This window comes from Lissotriton vulgaris, chromosome 7 (genome assembly GCF_964263255.1).
Source record: "Lissotriton vulgaris chromosome 7, aLisVul1.2, whole genome shotgun sequence".
Lineage (NCBI taxonomy): Eukaryota > Metazoa > Chordata > Amphibia > Caudata > Salamandridae > Lissotriton > Lissotriton vulgaris.
In genome coordinates this window covers 1,021,733,344-1,021,745,422 of record NC_141695.1, presented here as the reverse complement: position 1 = coordinate 1,021,745,422, position 12,079 = coordinate 1,021,733,344, and the positions used below count along the sequence as shown (strand labels likewise).

Below are 12,079 nucleotides of genomic sequence, written 5' to 3'. Positions count from 1 at the left end.
AAAACCTATGAAATTTACAGAAAAAACCATAGGTTTCACACCAGTTATAGTTAGGAATTAGCATTTAAAAAAACCTATTAAATTCACTGAAAAAACCATAGGTTTGACACCAGTTATAGTTAGCTGGAAATTTTACTGACATAAAACCATTGAAATTCCCGCGTTATAGTTAGTTGGACTCACTATAACTTGCGCGCCTGCAATACACTGCTGATGACGTCACATATTACATCACTCATGACATGGTCAGTGACATCACTCATGACATCACTGATGACACCATCCTTGTGACAGAGTGACAGACCTCCTTTCAGTGTAATGTAACCCTTGAAACACATATTCAAAAATAGAAACAAACATTTTCAAAAAAATAGAGATACCCATACCAGTTACAACAACCAATTCAGTAATACCACCATCCATATACACATCCACTCATTCACCAACAGTTCTATATAGTCACTCAGACATATATTCACTCATCATATGTAGTGAAACACCTATACATCCTGTTACACACCGACAGTCATCCAAAAGTTACTCACACACATAATCACACATGCAAATAAACTATTGATCATCCATTTATTTGCATATACAGCTATACACACACTACCAGCTTACTTCTAAGGAAACTTATACATACTTACTCTCTTAAACAATCACTTAAAGAAACACATACTTATTTAAACAAGAACTCTTTCAATCTCTCACTCTCACATATACTTACTTATATACATCAATACTCACATATACTAGATTAAAACATATGTAGTTACTGATAAAGACACTAGTGAGACAGTCATTCACTCACTAACACACACATATACACACTCATCCACCCATACAGTCCTGCACATATGCTGTCTTCAAAATACATACAAACAGTGAGTCAGTCATTGATGCATCTATGTGCTAAGTAACACCCCCACCAAACCATACAGACACTCATACTGATACTAAAAAAACATCTAATAACCCATATACACATACATGTAGCTACTCACCAACCCATGCAGCCACTTATACACAAAGTGAAACACTGATACAAACATTTAAATATTTAAACAATACTCGCTAATATATGTATTCACTAAGATAAACTTAATAAGCCAGTTAACCAATCAATTTTTTTTTAAAAAAACATCCATTAAGACACTTATTTAATCATTTATTCTTCCATCGACCTTTACATATACATATATAAAACATATTTATTTTTCAGAAAGACACACATTCACTGGATGGTGTCATCAGTGATGTCATGAGTGATGTCACTGACCATGTCATGAGTGATGTAATATGTGACGTCATCAGAAGTGCATTGCAGGAGCGCAAGTTATAGTGAGTCCAACTAACTATAACGTGGGAATTTCAATGGTTTTATGTCAGTAAAATTTCCAGCTAACTATAACTGGTGTCAAACCTATGGTTTTTTCTGTGAATATATATATATATATATATACATATATCCAACTCAACAAGTTGCCTGTAATAGAGGAGCCCACGAGCAAGGTTGAAATTCAGCTTCAGGTCTTTATTAGGAGCTGCCGCGAAATGGATGCAAATACAGCACCAACAGCATGTTAGTCCAGCCTTACTCGTTTCGTGTTGCACACTTCCTCAGAGGCTCGGACATCTTCAAAGGCAACAACATTTTAATGGCATCCACATGGTAACTTTATTCTACCCCCGCCTTAGTGGGCGTGGCCACCCCAGTGGCCTGATGGTCTCTGTAGTGCCGTTTTTTTCTCCAGTGAGTTGCGAGTCTTTGAAGAGTTAAAATACAAAGTTTTGCCCAAGTGGGATGTGCGGCAGAGCACCTTCATATCGTGGCTGTCACTTATCTCCCAATAATTGCTCCTTGCTCCCCAACTCGGTGGCGTCTTAAGCGTCTCCGTAGGTGGGCTGAAACCAGCCCCAGGGCTAGCTCCGCGGCTCAGGCAGGCCGCTTTAACATCCAACTCAACAAGTTGCCTGTAATAGAGGAGCCCACGAGCAAGGTTGAAATTCAGCTTCAGGTCTTTATTAGGAGCAGCCGCGAAATAGATGCAAATACAGCACCAACAGCATGTTAGTCCAGCCTTACGCGTTTCGTGTTGCACACTTCCTCAGAGGCTCGGACATCTTCAAAGGCAACAGCATTTTAATGGCATCCACATGGTAACTTTATTCTACCCCCGCCTTAGTGGGCGTGGCCACCCCAGTGGCCTGATGGTCTCTGTAGTGCCGTTTTTTTCTCCAGTGAGTTGCGAGTCTTTGAAGAGTTAAAATACAAAGTTTTGCCCAAGTGGGGTGTGCGGCAGAGCACCTTCATATCGTGGCTGTCACTTATCTCCCAATAATTGCTCCTTGCTCCCCAACTCGGTGGCGTCTTAAGCGTCTCCGTAGGTGGGCTGAAACCAGCCCCAGGGCTAGCTCCGCGGCTCAGGCAGGCCGCTTTAACATCCAACTCAACAAGTTGCCTGTAATAGAGGAGCCCACGAGCAAGGTTGAAATTCAGCTTCAGGTCTTTATTAGGAGCAGCCGCGAAATGGATGCAAATAGAGCACCAACAGCATGTTAGTCCAGCCTTACGCGTTTCGTGTTGCACACTTCCTCAGAGGCTCGGACATCTTCAAAGGCAACAGCATTTTAATGGCATCCACATGGTAACTTTATTCTACCCCCGCCTTAGTGGGCATGGCCACCCCAGTGGCCTGATGGTCTGATGGTCTTTTGAAGACAGCATATGTGCAGGACTGTATGGGTGGATGAGTGTGTACATGTGTGTGTTAGTGAGTGAATGACTGTCTCACTAGTGTCTTTATCAGTAACTACATATGTTTTAATCTAGTATATGTGAGTATTGATGTATATAAGTAAGTATATGTGAGAGTGAGAGATTGAAAGAGTTCTTGTTTAAATAAGTATGTGTTTCTTTAAGTGATTGTTTAAGAGAGTAAGTATGTGTAAGTTTCCTTAGAAGTAAGCTGGTAGTGTGTGTATAGCTGTATATGCAAATAAATGGATGATCAATAGTTTATTTGCATGTGTGATTATGTGTGTGAGTAACTTTTGGATGACTGTCGGTGTGTAACAGGATGTATAGGTGTTTCACTACATATGATGAGTGAATATATGTATGAGTGACTATATAGAACTGTTGGTGAATGAGTGGATGTGTATATGGATGGTGGTATTACTGAATTGGTTGTTGTAACTGGTATGGGTATCTCTATTTTTTTGAAAAAAAAATTTTGTTTCTATTTTTGAATATGTGTTTCAAGGGTTACATTACACTGAAAGGAGGTCTGTCACTCTGTCACAAGGATGGTGTCATCAGTGATGTCATGAGTGATGTCACTGACCATGTCATGAGTGATGTAATATGTGACGTCATCAGCAGTGTATTGCAGGCGCGCAAGTTATAGTGAGTCCAACTAACTATAACGTGGGAATTTCAATGGTTTTATGTCAGTAAAATTTCCAGCTAACTATAACTGGTGTCAAACCTATGGTTTTTTCAGTGAATTTAATAGGTTTTTTTAAATGCTAATTCCTAACTATAACTGGTGTGAAACCTATGGTTTTTTCTGTGAATTTCATAGGTTTTGTAAATGCTAATTTCTATTGCTATCAAATATAATATTTTTTTTAATGAATCCTATATTGTATATTTATGTAATACTATTTTTTTATGTATATTCTTCATTTTTTTTTTTGCCCTAGAGCGCTCCCGGTGCGCGTACCGGTGTGCGCACCGGAAAGCGCAGTCTTGCGGCGCGCCCCGGTGCCGTACCGGTGAGCGTCCCGTTTGCGCTATTGCCGCGAACGAAAACATCATCGTGAAGTATCGCGTAGCCACGTCCGCGTGATACGCACGGCGTAAGTGCACCCGGAAGCACCCGAGCGCATACGATATAAGCGCGAAATATAGTTAGTACAACTAACTATATAGGAGCAATTCCAATGGTTTTGTTTGAGTGAAATGTCCAGCTAACTATAACACCCATAAAACGTATAGTTTTTTGAGTGAATTTTTTAAAGGTTTTTAAAATGCTAATTCCTAACTATATAAGGCCTGAAACCTATGGTTTTTTCAGTGAATTTGCAAGGTTTTTTAAATGCTAATTCCTAACTATATAAGGTCTGAAACCTATGGTTTTTTCAGTGAATTTCAAAGGTTTTTTTAAAGCTAATTTCTAACTATATAAGACCTGAAAGCCCACCAGGAATCTCCAGTATGCGCCAGGGGACTGCATTGCAGAGAGGTGTAATGAAGCCACGCCCCTTTTTACACCTCTCTGCAACGCAGCCCCCGTGCATGTTTGAAGAGGGGGAACTAATTCCCCTTGCATACTGGGGGCCCCTGGGGGCCAACAAGCCCACCTGGAACCTCCAGTATGCGCCAGGGGGCTGCATTGCAGAGGTGTAATGAGGCTATGCCCCTTGTTACACCTCTCTGCAACACAGCCCTCTGCTGCGTTTGCAGAGGGGGAACTAATTCCCCTTGCATTCTGGGGGTCCCTGGGGGCCAACTAGCCCACCAGGAGCCTCCAGTATGCGCCAGGGGGCTGCATTGCAGAGAGGTGTAATGAGGCCACACCCTTTTTTACACCTCTCTGCAATGCAGCCCCCGTGCATGTTTGAAGAGGGGGAACTAATTCTCCTTGCATACTAGGGGTCCCTGGGGGCCAACTAGCCCACCTGGAACCTCCAGTATGCGCCAGGGGGCTGCATTGCACAGAGGTGTAATGAGGCTATGCCCCTTTTTACACCTCTCTGCAACGCAGGCCACTGGCGCGTTTGCAGAAGGAGGACTAATTCCCCTTGCATACTGGGGGTCCCTGGGTCATATCTGCCCAAACACCGATATTCCGAACGATTGAAAATGACTTTTCTTGAGAAACGTTTGGATTTGGAGTATCATGTCCTATACTTTGGAATTTTTGAAAGACTGACTTTGAGGATGCTATAAATTACTCAAGTCTGCCCGAATTGTGTGGGTAAAATTGATACCTAGTCACTTTGAATAAGAATGTACTTATGTCTCGTCTAACATTTGGAAGAAATATCTAGTTATATGACAACAGGATACCGACATAACTTGAAGGAAATAAGAACGCCCTGAAGAAGTTCTGTTGTACAGAACGAAACGTTTCGGCTGGCTGTGGTACATAAACTTAAGGAAAATAAAAGCATTTGAATATACACCAAGATTCAGCACTTCAATAAGGACTCTAAGTGATATGATTTGATTGTACTTATTGTGCAAGTGGTGCTGTGCTAAACTTTGGAATATTCTCCACTACTCTCTACTACTTACTCTCTCCTACTCCACTACTCTCAAATACTCACTCTCTACTACTCATTCTCTACTACTCTACTACTCTCTACTACTCTCGCTCTACTACTCACTCCCTACTACTCACTATCTACTACTCTCTACTATTCACTCTCTACTACTCTCTCTCTACTATTCACTCTTTACTATTCACTCTCTACTACTCACTCTCTACTTCTCACTCTCTACTCCTCTCTACTACTCACTCTCTACTACTCTCTCTCTACTACTCTCTCTCTACTACTCACTCTACTACTCACTCTCTACTACTCTACTACTCACTCTCTACTACTCTCTCTCTACTAGTCTCTACTACTCACTCTACTACTCACTCTCTACTACTCTCTACTATTCTCTCTCTCTACTACTCACTCTCTACTACTCTCTACTACTCACTCTTTACTACTCTCTACTACTCACTCTCTACTACTCTCTACTATTCACTCTCTACTACTCTCTACTACTCACTCTTTACTACTCACTCTCTACTGCTCTCTACTACTCACTCTACTACTTACTCTCTACTACTCTCTACTACTCACTCTCTACTACTCACTCTCTACTACTCACTCTACTATTCACTCTACTACTGTCTACTACTCACTCTCTGCTACTCTCTCTACTGCTCTCTACTACTCTCTACTACTCACTCTCTACTCTCTATCACTCATTCTCTACTCTCTACCTCTCTACCTCTCTCTACTTCTCTCTCTACTAGTCTCTACCTCTCTACCGCTACCTCTCTACCTCTACCTCTCTACCTCTACACCTCTACCTCTCTACCTCTCTCTACACGCACACATATACACATATATATATGCATATATATGCATATGCATTTATATATATGTATGTGTATGTGTATATATATATATATATACATACATATATAAACATATATAATCTGTATATCTATATAAATACAAATATAAATGCATGCATACATATACATATATGCATACAGATGCATGTTATTTACATGAAAGTTTAAAAAACACTAATAAAAGCAAAGCTAAAAAGCCACCTCATTACAAACAGAACGGCTTTAACTTAAACGAGGGCGAGATCTATTGCATTTCCAATGCTTGTTTACTTTGGTTCCATCAAGAAGGCATTCAGATGTGTCACACATTTGCCATAAATTCTGAATGTTAGCACTATAGTTGCTCATTAGATCACTGTAGTAAAGCTACTGCTCACCAGGGAAGTCTGCTGCTGGTATTCAAAGTGCATGTTTCAGTCTGCATGTCAGAATGTTTTTAATGAAATAGAAGAGGATTTGAGAAGTCACTCAAAATGATCCCTAATTTTTCTTTCTGAAGCACTAATCATACTTTCTATGGCAAAATGAACCCCCTCATTTTGTTCCTGTTTAAATTAAATGTTTTCAGACTTACCACTTCATTCCAATCAAGATGGCTTCTAGTGTGCCATACTTTTGTCATAAGTAAGACTGTTAGCGCTCTAGTTGTTCTTTAAAACACTCTGGGACATTCTGTCATTGGGCTATACTTGGGCTACATCTGGGTGATATTTGGGCTACATTTAGGCTCTTTTGTCTCTGGTGGCCATCTTGGGAGACTGCATGTCAGTATTTTTTAATGAAATAGAAGAGGATTTGAGAAGTCACTCAAAATGTGCCCTAATTTTTCTTTCTGCAGCACTAATAATACTTTCTATGGAATAATATACCCCCTCATTTTGTTCCTTTTTAAATTAAATGTTTTAAGAGTTACCACTTTATTCCCATCACAATGGCTTCAGGTGTGCTATACCTTTGTAATAAGTAGGACTGTTAGCACTCTAGTTGTTCTTTAGAACACTCTAGGAGGCTGCAGTAGAACAGAAAGGAATCAACTGACAGTCTCTGTCCTTGTTGGATGTACATGTTTTACTGAGAATGTCAGACTTCATTCTCACATGACTGAGAAAGATAATGTGAATTTACAGAAAATATGCTTTCAGTTTAGCTTATAGATCCCCTTCTGTAAAGATGAATCACGTATATGAATTTAAACAAGGCTTTATTCGTAGTAAAGCGACACACTGGTAGAAAGACAGCGCTCCGGTAAAGGCTCACCATATGGCTCGACAACTCATCAAACTGTCAACAGTCAACTGTCACTGGCAGAGCCACTGACGTAACATATGCAAATGTGGAAGGTGGCGCGGCAGGGACTGGGGCATGCAGGGGACAAAGCGCGATAAGGGAGACACATCTCCTTCCTATAGAGAGAAGAAAAACATGAACCAAAGTAAAACAAAGAGTCCTTGTTCTTCAGGGACTTGACCGCCACGTGTCATGACAACATGCGACCTGAATATTCCTTGTCAAAGTCACTCCTGTTAGGTCTCTCATTGGATCTCTTGTTGTTCACAGTTCAAAGAATCACAGGTGTAGTTCTTGTAGATAGGGTCCATATCATCCGGGATGACTTCTACAAAGTTCCGACCTTCCTTCAACGTGGTCAATTCTATTTCGCCAAAGGTGTCAACAGAGTCCTCAGATTTCTTGTGCTTGTGCTTCTCCGCTGACTCTGCTTGCATTAGTTTAGTCCCCAAATCCACTACTGGGCGTGGACGCTGTAGCTGTAGATGTATTTGAGCTTTTTCACTTCCTTTCTGTGACTCTTCATTGTACAACCATTCATAGTAGTCCATCAAGTTGTTGTTCACAAGACTTCTTTTACCAGCACATTCTTCTTCGCAGCGGTCTGTGATACACGCTAAGTAATCCTCTTCCTTAGGATACTTCTTGGAACGGGTTGCTATCCAAACATCTACGTCTGTCCTCTTGCTGTACTCAGTACTGGGACCTCCGGTGATGTTACTGTCCATAAGATCCATCTCCTTCACGCAAACTACTTTAAGGACATTTCCTTTCCTCAGCATGGACGATTGAATTGAGCAAGAAGAGTTGCCCGAGTCCTCTGTACCGTTGTACACGTATCCTCTCCTGGACTTTTTGTGCGTTATGCTCATCCCGATATCAACCTTAGTGTTCTTGTGCCTCTTCACTCTCGTTCTCTGACTCCTCCAAGTACAGCCAGTCATAATAATCCATCTTGTTGTTGCACTCTAGTTCATGTTGACACACAACCTCTTCTTCCCCCATGCATTGTGTTGGTATACATTGTTCCTTTCCAACCAGTACACTCTCTTCCACTTTTACACTCTTACCCTTCCTGATCTCCCATATTTTATTTTTGTGTTTTCCTTCGTTTTTTTCCATAGTTGCTTCACTAGTTCTTCCAGCCCTACTTGCTGTTTTTTCCCACGCATCATTGTCTTTAACCTCGACATCCTGGAATGATCATACTTTTTCCTTTCATTCTTTTCCACCCGACTCAGTTTTTGGGAACTGTTGGAATTTAGGGTAATTTCTAATTTTCTTTGCTCTTTCCATCCCAGTACCAAGAGGCCTTTCTTTGAAATGTACACTGTACTCCTGGTACTTCTTCCTTGGAAACTCAATTCCATTTCTCTGCATCCAACCAGGTCAATGATTTCACCGGTGTATGTTCTTGGGGTTGCGTTTGCTTCCATTAACTCTTCCCCTAGCTCACTTGCCAATTTGTTTTTCCACACCTTCTTGCTGACCATTGTGAAATCTGACCCAGAATCAGCAACCATGTCAATGTCCACCCCGCCAATGGTGATGACACACACAGGTTTTTTTCCAATCTCTTCATCCTTGTCATTGTTATCTTCATCTGTTATGATGAGTACACATAGATTATATTCAGACTCATCCGAAGATTCTGATTCTTCCTCCTCGCTCACTTCTACATAACTCATTTTCCCCTTACCTCTCCTGTAGCATACCTTCTGAGAATGACCTATCAGTCCACATTGGGTACATTTACTGTTCCTTACAGGACATTCCCAATTATCTGCCAAGTGTTTTTTGCTCCCACATCTGAAGCATCTTAGATCCTTGTACTTCCTAGTTTCATTTTTTGTATTACTCTCTTCCTCCTTATCGTTTTTCCATAGTAATTGCTTCTTCCTTCTTCCGTTTAACTTAGCTACTATTCCTGTTTCCTCCTTTTTGTTCTCTTCCTCTTTTATAACTGCTTTGGCACAACGACCCGTTATTTCTTTCCTCTTTACAATTTCAATAACTTCCTTGAGTGGTTTCTCTCCTTTTGCCCATAATGTGTCTTGTATGTCAGGATTAGCCGCGCACATGACAATTTGGTCTCTTATCAAGTCATCATGCATGTTTCCGAATTTGCATGTAAGTGCCAAATTTTTTAAAGCGGATACATAGTCCTCTATACTTTCTTCCATCCCTTGTTTACGCCTATAAAATTTATATCTGTTAACTGCTGCACAAACAGTTGGCTTGTAATAATTGTCCAAATCTTCCATTGCATTTTTGAACACATCTCCTTCATTTTCACCACAAGTTTTTTTTGTGATGTTGTTGTACACCTTCAGGCCACCTGCCCCTAGACAGTGTAGTAGTATTTTTTTCTTTTGCTCAGCTGGTAGAACCTCATCTGGTTTGTCAAAAGTTGTTATGTAATTATTGAAGAATTCTTTCCATTCCTCCCATTTTATTTCAGGTTCCTCTTTTCCTTTTAGGAAGGATTGTGGGGGTCGTAGATTGTATATATTGCCCGTTGCCATTCTGATAATAAAAAAAATTGACCTTGATTTAGTCTCCTAATTTCCTATTTCTCACGTTGTATCTTTCTCTTTTTTTTTCTTTGAACTCTCCCAATAAATGCTAAGTTACTTAATATTCTATATTTTTCTTCCACACTCTTGCGTCAATAATATCTACCATAGAGGAACTTATTTTTTTCCTTCTGTTAGATTCCACACATTTGCCTTCTCTTTTTTATTTAGTTAATAAAGAACTGCGCGGTGGTGAAAAATGCTTCCTTAGCGTTGAAATCAAAGTTATTATTTTCCTCACTACTGAAATTGACTAGGAGACTTCTTCCCTCAATATCGCCTCCAGACGTCAGTTTCATGTAGATCTCACTTAACTCAATAAACTCCCTCATTAACGTGACTGACTCGGAGACTTCCTCACTCAATATGGCCCCCAGACGTCAATTTCGTCATCACGTTACTCAGGAATAGGTGCTGGAGAGCTGAGGCGATTTTTTTTTTCCACACACGCTACCGCGTCTTCTCAATTTTGTTTTTTTTAATTTCACAGTTGCAGGGACCCAACTGTATTACCACGCTGATCACACAATCTCCACCAGCATTCCCTGCTCACCTCAACTAAATTGTGCAGACGTCAACTTGTGCTTCGGGTCTTCCTCCGTTACTTCAAAACACTCCAAAGTTCAGTCTTTTACTCAAGATCCGTTGACAGCGCTTAATCTTTACACATAAATTATTCATTTGCGTCCATACTCTTCATCCGATGTCAAGCGCCGCCTTCCTCTTTAATTAGGTTACTTCTCAAATCGTGGATTCTTCAGTGTGTCGTGTCCCCGTCCTCGTCGCCAATTTTGTAAAGATGAACCACGTATATGAATTTAAACAAGGCTTTATTCGTAGTAAAGCGACACACTGGTAGAAAGGCAGCGTTCCGGTAAAGGCTCACCATATGGCTTGACAACTCATCAAACTGTCAACAGTCAACTGTCACTGGCAGAGGCACTGATGTAACATATGCAAATGTGGAAGGTCGCGCGGCAGGGACGGGGGCATGCAGGGGACAAAGCGCCATAAGGGAGACTGTCAACGTAACACCTTCCAAACCACTGTGGGAAAATCATGAGATATTAGTTTTCTTTCAAACATGATTCATGATCTCTCAGCAGAAGGCTTTTTCACATGGTAAAATCACCTTAGAACACACAACAATTCCTAAAATGAGTATGGTACCATCAACAAATGATTTATAATTTAACTAAAGTCCTAAAACCCTCTATTAACTACAATGCTTTTTAATGAGGTGCTATCATGTATATTGGTCCCAAGATGGCTGCCAACACTTCTTGGATGAAGTGCTGACAGCCAATCAGATCAGATGTGTGGTTAGGCTCCGCCCAGATATATATATATTTTTGAACCTAAATTACTCAAAATCCACTGGAGCACATATCTTGAGACATAGCAAAGGCACATCGGGCTACCAGTCCCTACAATTTTGCCAGGTTTTGTGGAAATCCATTCAGCCGTTCGGGCTAAAAGTGAGTCCAACTGCCCTATGGAAATTAACATGGGAAAAACACGTTTTGGGACCCCCCTTTTATCTCGGCCCCCGCTTGACGAATCCCCCCCCCCAAACTCTCAGGGAAGGAGCGGAGCGCAGCGAGGCAAATGTAAGGAAAATTACAGGCAGATTCCTCAACCGGCACCAAAGTTATTCCCAATAGAATGTTGCGGATTTCCTATAGAAAACAATCCTAACTATAACTACCTACTGGCGACCGCCAGTAGGTAATATATATATATATATATATATATATATATATATATATATATATATATATATATATATATATATATATCATCTACCATTTGGCTCCCTTCCTCTCCGTTAGGCGCTACTTTTTCTTGGTCGCGTTACTCCTGCGGTTGAGCCAACCGCTGAAAATTACAACAGGTTTTCCCCAGTCCTGGGGAGGATTTGGAGTCGCAGAAACAACGGAGATTAGTCGCTTACTTTCGTGCAAGTCTTGTGTTTATTTCATCAATCCATTTGGGGGATCAAAAGCAAAAAACAACCAACGCGTTTCGACAGCGTCCGCTGTCTTGATCACGGTCAGCTTAGTGCTC

At 40.8% G+C, this 12,079-nt stretch overlaps 1 protein-coding gene and 1 pseudogene across 2 annotated transcripts in view; both read right to left on the bottom strand.

The window, feature by feature from the left end:
- Positions 1–12,079, bottom strand: part of SLC23A1 (solute carrier family 23 member 1) — a 479,920-nt gene that overhangs the window by 306,647 nt on the left and 161,194 nt on the right. The window lies entirely within an intron of this gene.
- LOC147702865 (uncharacterized) lies at positions 7,682–11,319 on the bottom strand (annotated as a pseudogene). Its single transcript, XR_015297257.1, has one exon. The product of XR_015297257.1 is annotated as an uncharacterized LOC147702865 (transcript).